This window comes from Jatropha curcas, unplaced genomic scaffold (assembly GCF_041381405.1).
Source record: "Jatropha curcas cultivar XTBG-Jc1 unplaced genomic scaffold, XTBG_Jcur_1.0 HiC_scaffold_246_pilon, whole genome shotgun sequence".
Lineage (NCBI taxonomy): Eukaryota > Viridiplantae > Streptophyta > Magnoliopsida > Malpighiales > Euphorbiaceae > Jatropha > Jatropha curcas.
In genome coordinates, this window is record NW_028322430.1 from 1 (window position 1) to 8760 (window position 8760).

Sequence of the window (8760 nt, forward strand, 5' to 3'; positions counted from 1 at the left end):
TTCAAAATGCAATCTCCATCTAAATTATATTAAACAACATTACGGTTGACTTAATCTACTATACATAAAATTGTATTTACTTTATTCTTTAGCACATTTAACAAAATATGATTGGGTACATGCTTTACCTATGACATACACTTCTAATCAGAAGATTAACTCCAGAAAGAATAAATATGATGATACGGATCCACCACCACTCGTCTATAGAGCTCAAGGAAGCATGGAGAACAACAAAGGAGATCCGTTGATGCTTCCTAGTGGACCAATTATAAGAAGTCATACAAAGAGATATGGGGCAGCCATGTCCTTATAGTTCAAGACCAAGTTTCACAAGCTTCATGATCTTACTTTCAACAAGTGTTGTGTGGAACTTGAAAGCACACCTAGGCTTCTTACATTGTTGGACGCATATGTTGATGGTGTAGCACGCCCTGGCTGTACTAGAGCATAACTTTCGAGTAATAAGTTAGCCCATTGTATTAGTTTTGAGTTCTAATGTTTTTAATGGGTTGGGCCACCAATAATTCGACCAGCCCTATATTTTATCCTTAGTTTGTTTGGATTACTTATTATTTATCCTTAGTTGGTTTGGATTAATTATTCCTTATCCTTAGTTGATTTGGATTAATTATTTCTTATCCTTAGTTTTTTTGGATTAGTTAATCCTTATCCTTATTTCGTTTGGATTAGTTATTCCTTATCCTTAATTTATTAAGATTAGTTATTCTTATCCTTAGTTGGTTTAGATTAGTTCATCCTTATCCTTAATTTATTTGGATTAGTTATTCTAAATCTTTTAAGGATCAGGCTTTTAGATCTAGTATAAATAGCTTTGTTTTGTTGTTAAACAAATCATTCAATGAATTAATAAAATCTTTAGATTTGTTCATGCTTTTTGGCGTGTTCTTTGATTAGAGTGATTGTGAGATTGCTTTCCTAATTGCATCAAGAATCAAGGTAAACTTATCAATTTACTTGTGGCATTTATCTTGTTCTTATTTACTCTATTATTGGTGTTCTTGCTTTCTTAAGCTTTGGGTGCCATAGAGGGGGAGTTTAGTTTGATCTTTGAAACTATTCCAATCTTGTCATAGAGTTCTTGGAATTAATTTCCATAGGGTTCCGCATCAGTTTGGTATTAGAGCCAAAGATTAAGTTAAATTCTTATTTTTCTTAGTTCTAGGGTTTGAGTTTTTTTATTTTCTTGAATTCTTGTGTTTGCCTTATAGTTTTGATTAGTTTTAATTCTGAATTTTGCATAGTTGTGATTTCTTGTTCGTTCTTGTTTCTTCCAAAAAAAAAAAAATATGTGGCTTTAGATTTGTCTAATCAGATCTGTTTAAAAAAAAAAAGAAAGAGAAAGGAAAATTCGGCTACCATTGAAGTTGTCCTTGTGTGGTGTTTTTATCTTAATCCATAGAGATTTTGACCTTATCTTGTGGAATTTAAACTTATCCACTTTGCTTCTTGATAGAGCTTATCCTTATCTAGATTGGGTTATACTTTGTGGGATAAGGCAACATAATTATTTGTCCTTATCTTTTTGAGATTAAACTTATCCTTTAATCTTTTGATAAAATCTAATCTTATCTACTTTGTGGGATAAGGCAGCATAATTATTTATCCTTATCTTTGGAGATTAAACTTATCCACTTTAATCTTTTGATAAAATCTAATTTATCTATTTTGTGGGATAAGGCAGCATAATTATTTGTCCATATCTTCTGGAGCTTAAACTTATCCACTTAAATCCTTGTAAAAACCTAATCTTATCTAGATTGGATTATATTGTTGGGATAAGGCATAATATTTTGACTTAATTTGGGATCTTATTCTTAGGAAACACATGACCCTTGTTTGGACAACCTAGTTATTCTTGCTAGAACAGCTTATCTTACACTTATTTGCACAATGATGCACCTTCAGAGTTAAATTAATCAAATTAATCAAATCTGAATTTTTCGTTTTATTGTTTGCTTGCTTTGATTGGGTAGAATTAAATTAGGTCCATATTTGGTTTGCTTTTTGTGGTGAACTAATTCCTACATTATATCCAGAATTCGTCTTCTTAATTCTAGTTTTGTTTCCTTTGTTTTTGTGCTATCTTTGCTTCTTCTACATTGTTAGAGTGTGTTTATTTGTTCCTACACTCTAAGTTTATATATCAAGTAGTACATAGTCTTGTCCTTGTGCTACCATCCATTTATGTTTGAATCTTCTTTCTAGAATTTGTGTTTACTTTTATTGTTAAGGTTTATTCTTTGTTTCTAAACGTACTTTTGAGTTGGTTAGTCAGCCTAAGATTTTGAAGTACAATTGGAGGAATTACAAGGAGTGATTAAAGAGTGTAAACACGTGAGGGAGTGACTCAAATCTTTTCGTGTTTTCTGTTTTGAGCACTAACCATGAGTACATGCAAGTCTAGAGATAATAGTGGGGACAGAAGTCAATTAAAGGATCTCCAATTAAAACTTTTAATGGAGTCAATTCAAGGACAGTTTCGAACTCACAACAAATTCCTCTAAGACACGAGAGAGGAGTTGAAAGAAATAAAAGCAGCCCAAAGCTCTAATGTAACAAGAGCTCGTCCACATACTCCTGCCCCAACTAGATTTCAAGCCCATGATGAAGAGGAGGCTAAAAACACTGATGTTAGTAAGGTTGATGGGCACTTGGAATCCATCAAGATGAGGATTCTAGAATTTTATGGTAAAAACAACGCTGAAGAATACCTTGAATGGGAAAGAAAGGTAGAGCAAATCTTCGAATGCCATAATTATTCCGATGAGAAAAAGCCCCACCTTGCAGCTGTTGAGTTCAAAGGATATGCCATGTTCTAGTGGAACAGTTAATTAAAAAGGAAAAAGAAGAGAATGCAACATGTGCCGCAATGGGAGACTATGAAGGGATTAATGCACCAAAAGTTTATCCCTACTCATTACTTTAGGGATTTGCACAATGAATTAGTAAGAAGGGTGCAAGGAGGGAAAAGTGTGGAATACCTCAATAAATATTCATTCACAAAGGATGGGCAAAAGACCATTCTAACACCACTTTCCTCAAAAGAAGTGTATGAAGACCAATGTGATAAGCAAAGGATGACACTTGAGGCTGTAAAGAAGGAAAAAGAGAGTGAAAATAAAATGAGTGAAAATAAATAGAGTGCAAATAAAAAGAAAGAGGGAAAAGAAAAAAAAAAGAATGTGAGTTTGATAGCTAGGACAAGTGAGGTTAAACATGCTTTGTACAACAATCAACCTATACTTGTACCTTTGTGCAAGGGAGCTTATTTGGCCATTAATGATCTTAACCCATCTTTGCCAAGTGTGTTTGTTGATCCTTTGCAGGAATTTGAAGTATCTACTGATCAACAGAAGCTACCTGAGAAAGAGGCTTCAACTTTGAGGGAAAATGGGAGCGAGGTTTCGAATTCGATAGAGCAAAAGTGTGAAAAGAGTGACGAAAAGAGGGGAAAAGAGGCCAAGAGTGAAAAGAAACAAATTAATGGCCCAATGGTGAGTAAAACACCAAGAGAGGAAGAAAGAAACAAACTCTTTATGTGAGAGAGGGAAAGAAAGGAAGCAGCGTTAGTGATGGTAGTCGGTCGTGATGATTCGGTTTAAAGAGTTTTGCTTAATTTTCCTAACATTGACACTTCTACTCTGCCTTCTAGTATTATTCTTTGTTACAGGAATTTTCTTATGGTGAGAAGAAGGCCGCCTTAGTCAGGGAGATGCACGCTAAGGCTAGAGCTAATATAGACATAGAAAGGGGGAACAAACGGTATGCTGACCTTGTGACCAAGAGAATGAAGAAGCTAATGTGTGTGCCTGGAGATTGGGTTTGGGTACACTTTCGGAAGGAGAGGTTTCCAACCAATGAAAGACTGAGCTTGATGCACGTGGAGATGGTCCATTTCAAGGCTTGGAGCGTGTTAATGACAATGCCTACAAGATAGACTTGCCAGGTGAGTATGGTGTTTCCGCTACTTTTAATGTTAATGATTTGTCTCCTTTTGACATGGATGCAGATTTGAGGAAAGGGGGAATGATATGGATCCACCACCACTCGTCTATGGAGCTCAAGGAAGCATGGAGAACAACAAAGGAAGATCCGTTGATGCTTCCTAGTGGACCAATACAAGAAGTCATACAAAGAGATATGGGGCAGCCATGTCCTTATATGTTCAAGACCAAGTACACAGAGCTTCATCATCTCATTTCAACAAGTGTTGTGTGTAACTTGAAGGCACACTAGGCTTCTTACATTGTTGGAGGCATATATTGATGGTGTAGCATACCCTAGCCGTACTAGAACATAACTTCGTGTAATAAGTTAGCCCATTTGTATTAGTTTTGAGTTGAAATGCTTTTAATGGGTTAGGCCACCAATAATTCGACTAGCCTTATTTTTTATTCTTAATTGTTTGGATTAGTTATTATTTATCCTAGTTGGTTTGGATTAATTATTCCTTATCCTTAGTTGAGTTGGATTAATATTCCTTATCCTTAGTTTGTTTGGATTAGTTAATCTTTATCCTTAATTGATTTGAATTAGTTATTCCTTATCCTTAATTTGTTAAGATTAACTATTCTTATCCTTTGTTGCTTTAGATTAGTTAATCCTTATCCTTAATTTGTTTGGATTAGTTATTCTAAATCCTTTAAGGATTAGGCTTGTAGATCTAGCATAAATAGCTTTGTTTATTGTTAAACAAATCATTCAATGAATTAATAAAATCTTCAGATTGTTCATGCTTTTTGGCGTGTTCTTTGATTAGAGTGATTGTGAGATTGCTTTCCTCTGATTGCATCAAAATCAATGTAAACTTATCAATTTACTTGTGCGTTTATCTTGTTTTTATTTACTCAATTATTGGTGTTCTGCTTCCTTAAACTTTGGGTGCCATAGAGGGAGAGTTTAGTTTGATCTTTGAAACTATTCCAATCTTGTCATAGAGTTCTTGGAATTAATTTCCATAAGGTTCCGCGTCATATAAAGTCAGAATTCCTCCAAAAGGTAAAATAAAAATCTTTTATTAACTATATTCAAATAGAAAATGATAGAAAGAGGAGGATTTATTTTTTATTTAGCTAAAACATATAAAAATATTAGTTTTTCTTCGGATGGTAATTAGAAATTCTCGTGAAAGAAATTGTAAATATATAAATGATGAATAAAATAAGGAAATAGATGCATTTATCTCATTTTGATAACAAACGGTTCAATTATTTTATGTGTAGATGAATTATCGTTCAAAATTGACTTTATTTTAAAGTAAAAAAGGGTTGTCAGACGAATATTTTAATAAAGAATTTTGCATCCTTCGCTAGGAATGCTAAGAACACAAGAGAGAAGATTTTCATCCATCTTGATTAATAAAAGATGATAAGGTATATGATTTTCATGATTAAATTGAAGGTTCACATAAAATAATTTTACAAGATAATGATATGAGAGTATTATTAATCAAAAGGATACACTAATTTTGATTATAAAAAATATCAAAATGCCACTTTTTCTCGTACATATTTAATAAACTCTAGGATTATAACGGATTGTCTTGTCAACCAATTGTTGGAAAGAAGCATACTCAATATAAGAGAAGATTTCCTTTTACAAATAGAAAAATTTAAATGGCAAAATAAAAATGAGTTATAGGACAAATTTAATCGTATGAAATAATAAAAGCAATCATGTGAAAAATGATGATTTCTAAACTTTATGACAAAACAAATTCATAGCTAAACAAAATGTAGATTTTTTTTCATATTTTTCTGACTGGATTAAAAAAACAAAAAGGTTTGAAACGTTGACATTTTTAATTAAAAAGATAAAGTTATAATTAGAATAGTTATAATTATAAAATTAAATATAATAATAAGACAATCTATAGTAGAAAAAAGATTATATGGATGTCTACATTAAAATTTGATTTAAACTCAAATTTCTCTTCAAATATCAAATTCATTGTTTAATTAATTAGTAGTACTTCAGTCAACTATAGTGATAGTCTTCCCCTTGAATAAAAACAAAATTGTATTCCGAGTCTTACACCATTTTAATATTTATTAATAAATAGAAATATAATTTTTAATTTCAATAATAAACTATAACATTTAATTTAATATATATATATATATATCAATATTAGTTTGGTTCGGGTTGAATGTAGAAAAAGAACAGAAATAGGAAATACGATAGCGCAATTTTATTGACCGAGTAGAGAAGCAGCACAGACCTAAAACATACACTCCTCATATAAAACTCCCTTTTTTTTTTTTTTTTTGCGATTTTTCGATGTTAATTCAGTGCGGTTCTACCGTACAGACCTAATTTGGATGAAAGAAAGCAATTATTGAAAGATCATAACATAACTAGGCCCACCAACATCTCTTTTTACATGACTATACATGCCCACGAATTTTCTTCACTTAAGCAATCACATCTACCCACACAAAATCCTCTCCGGCAACCGCTGTAGTAATAGCCACTGCAGCTCCAGCTATCATACACCGGCCGTCCATAAGCTTCGTACCATGGTATTGGAACTTGTGGTCCATAAAAAGAAGGCGGAAGCCTTCGGTAAACCTCAAAACATGGCCCCCAATGACGCCCTTCAGAACATTTTTGACAACAATCCCTCGCCTGATTTGGTTCATGCTTCTGCGTTTTGTCTGTTGGATCTTCGGGTGTGGTGGTGGTGGTGGTGGTGGTGGTGTTGGTGGTGGTGGTGGTGGTGGTGTTGGTGGTGGTGGTGGTGGTGGTGGTTGTTTTGGAAGAATTTCAATACATTCGACTGATGCACCACCCATACGAAGGATCTTTTTCTTGATCTTTTCTGGACTGCAACATACTACAGTAATTGTTACTGTTTTTGCCTTCTCATCAATCACTTGATTTTGAATCTCTATTGCAAAGAAAGCAAAAAAGAATTAAAATACACAAAAAATAGAAAAAAATTAAGAAAATGATACTCACGAGGAATTTTGCAGAGTATTTTCTTGATTTTCTTGCGGCATCTTTCGCAATCAAGATCAACCTTAATCACCATTGTTGTTACCTTCTGCAACATTATAATAAATTATAAAACCAAAATCTATTCAATTAATCCAAATATTTTCTACTAAAAAAGAAAATTAAAAAAATAAAAAAATAAAAACCACCAGTACACAAAGGTTACAAAAAGAATAAGCTAAGTGGGTATAAGGTAAAAGACGATAAGAGCAATAAGAATCACACAGAACAAACCTTTTCGGCCATGGCTATGACTGTGACAGTGAGGCATAGAAATCTGAATCTGATGAGATTATATTTCAAGGAATACTGATAGGAAGAAGCTAGAAAAATGAGTTAGCGCAAAAGGTGCAGCAAATAGGTGTATATAATGAAAAATTTATTGCCAATACCGGCCCATACACGGAGCCAATAACAAAAAATGTCACTGCTTTTTTTTTTTTTCTTTTATATTGTCAGAAATACACACCCTTTAAACAAAATACTGTTTTTTTATGTAAACAAAACACTGTTTATAATTTGTTTGTTGTATAATGCATTTATATCGGAGTAGCTAATTAAGTCTAATTATATAAAACTGAAAATTTTTTTGTATAAATTTAAAGTCATAAAAATAATGTCTAAACTTTAAAATATTAGTATTTAGATTTTATAAAATTTTCTTCTCAACTTCTACGCGAAACCTTCATTTTCATCCTCAACTTTTTCAATAGTTGTAATTCATTTTAAATCTACTTTTGTACCTGAGCACTCTGAATTTATCATTCTAATTACAATTACACCCTAATTTACCTTTAGGGTATATTTGTATCCTAAAAAGGAATTACAACACCCTAAAAGTAAACTAAAGTTGGAATTTTGATTAAAAGAATGAACTTCATACCCAATTTAAACAATAAATAATGAAATTCAAACCAAAGTATTCATATAATAAATAAATAAAATTAATATTGAGTTTTTGATTTTAAAATTGAATCAATTTTAAGATGTAAAAATAATGAGTTGGATAAAATTCAAATTATGGTATAATTACAACTAATTGATAAGTTAAGGTATCCAAAGTACAAAATCGATTTAATATGAAATTGTAACCAATCGAAAAGTTGCGGATAAAATTGAAGGTTCGACCCAACTTTTATAATATTTATGCAAAATCTTCTAATTAGTAAAAATTTATTTTAAAAAAAATATTCCTCTCAACTTTTATGATATTTCTGCAAAATCTTCTAATTAGTCAAAATTTATTTTAAAAAATATATTAAAGAAAGTGCAGTACAGCTAGAAGCCCATGTGATGTGAACATGTTGCAATAGGACATTCACTTTAATGCAAACGTCAATTGTTATCGTCATGGATTGCTGACTTCATGTGGCTGACTGCCCAATCTGTCGTTTGGGTGTCACTCTATCCTTGCTCTGATTGCTACATTAACGGTTCTTATAAATTAATACTCCTTTTCTCGGGCGTATTTTCAAATTTACTATGTTCACGCGGAACACATGTTAAAAGCGTTGTGCAAGCCCGTCGCCGTTGGCTCAAAAATCAATTTCTAATATCGGATTTTGATGATTAATATAAAATAAATAAATTTAAAATTATATTATGTGTGCTAATATTTTATGTAAAATTTATATGAAAAGAAATCGTACAAGGCAAGTCCTACATTGAGTGTGAAGATTATCCGAAGACTCTAGTGGTTAGGTATTTAGGACACTTTGTAGGATAGAGAGAAAATTCATA

The 8760-nt window shown here is 32.1% G+C and overlaps 1 pseudogene across 1 annotated transcript; it reads right to left on the reverse strand.

The window, feature by feature from the left end:
- Window positions 1-6358: 6358 nt before the first annotated feature.
- Window positions 6359-7390, reverse strand: LOC149491910 (uncharacterized; annotated as a pseudogene). Its single transcript, XR_016319229.1, has 3 exons — window positions 7255-7390; window positions 6985-7069; window positions 6359-6913 (listed from the first exon to the last, which is right to left on the reverse strand). The product of XR_016319229.1 is annotated as an uncharacterized LOC149491910 (transcript).
- Between the last annotated feature and the right edge of the window lie 1370 nt (window positions 7391-8760).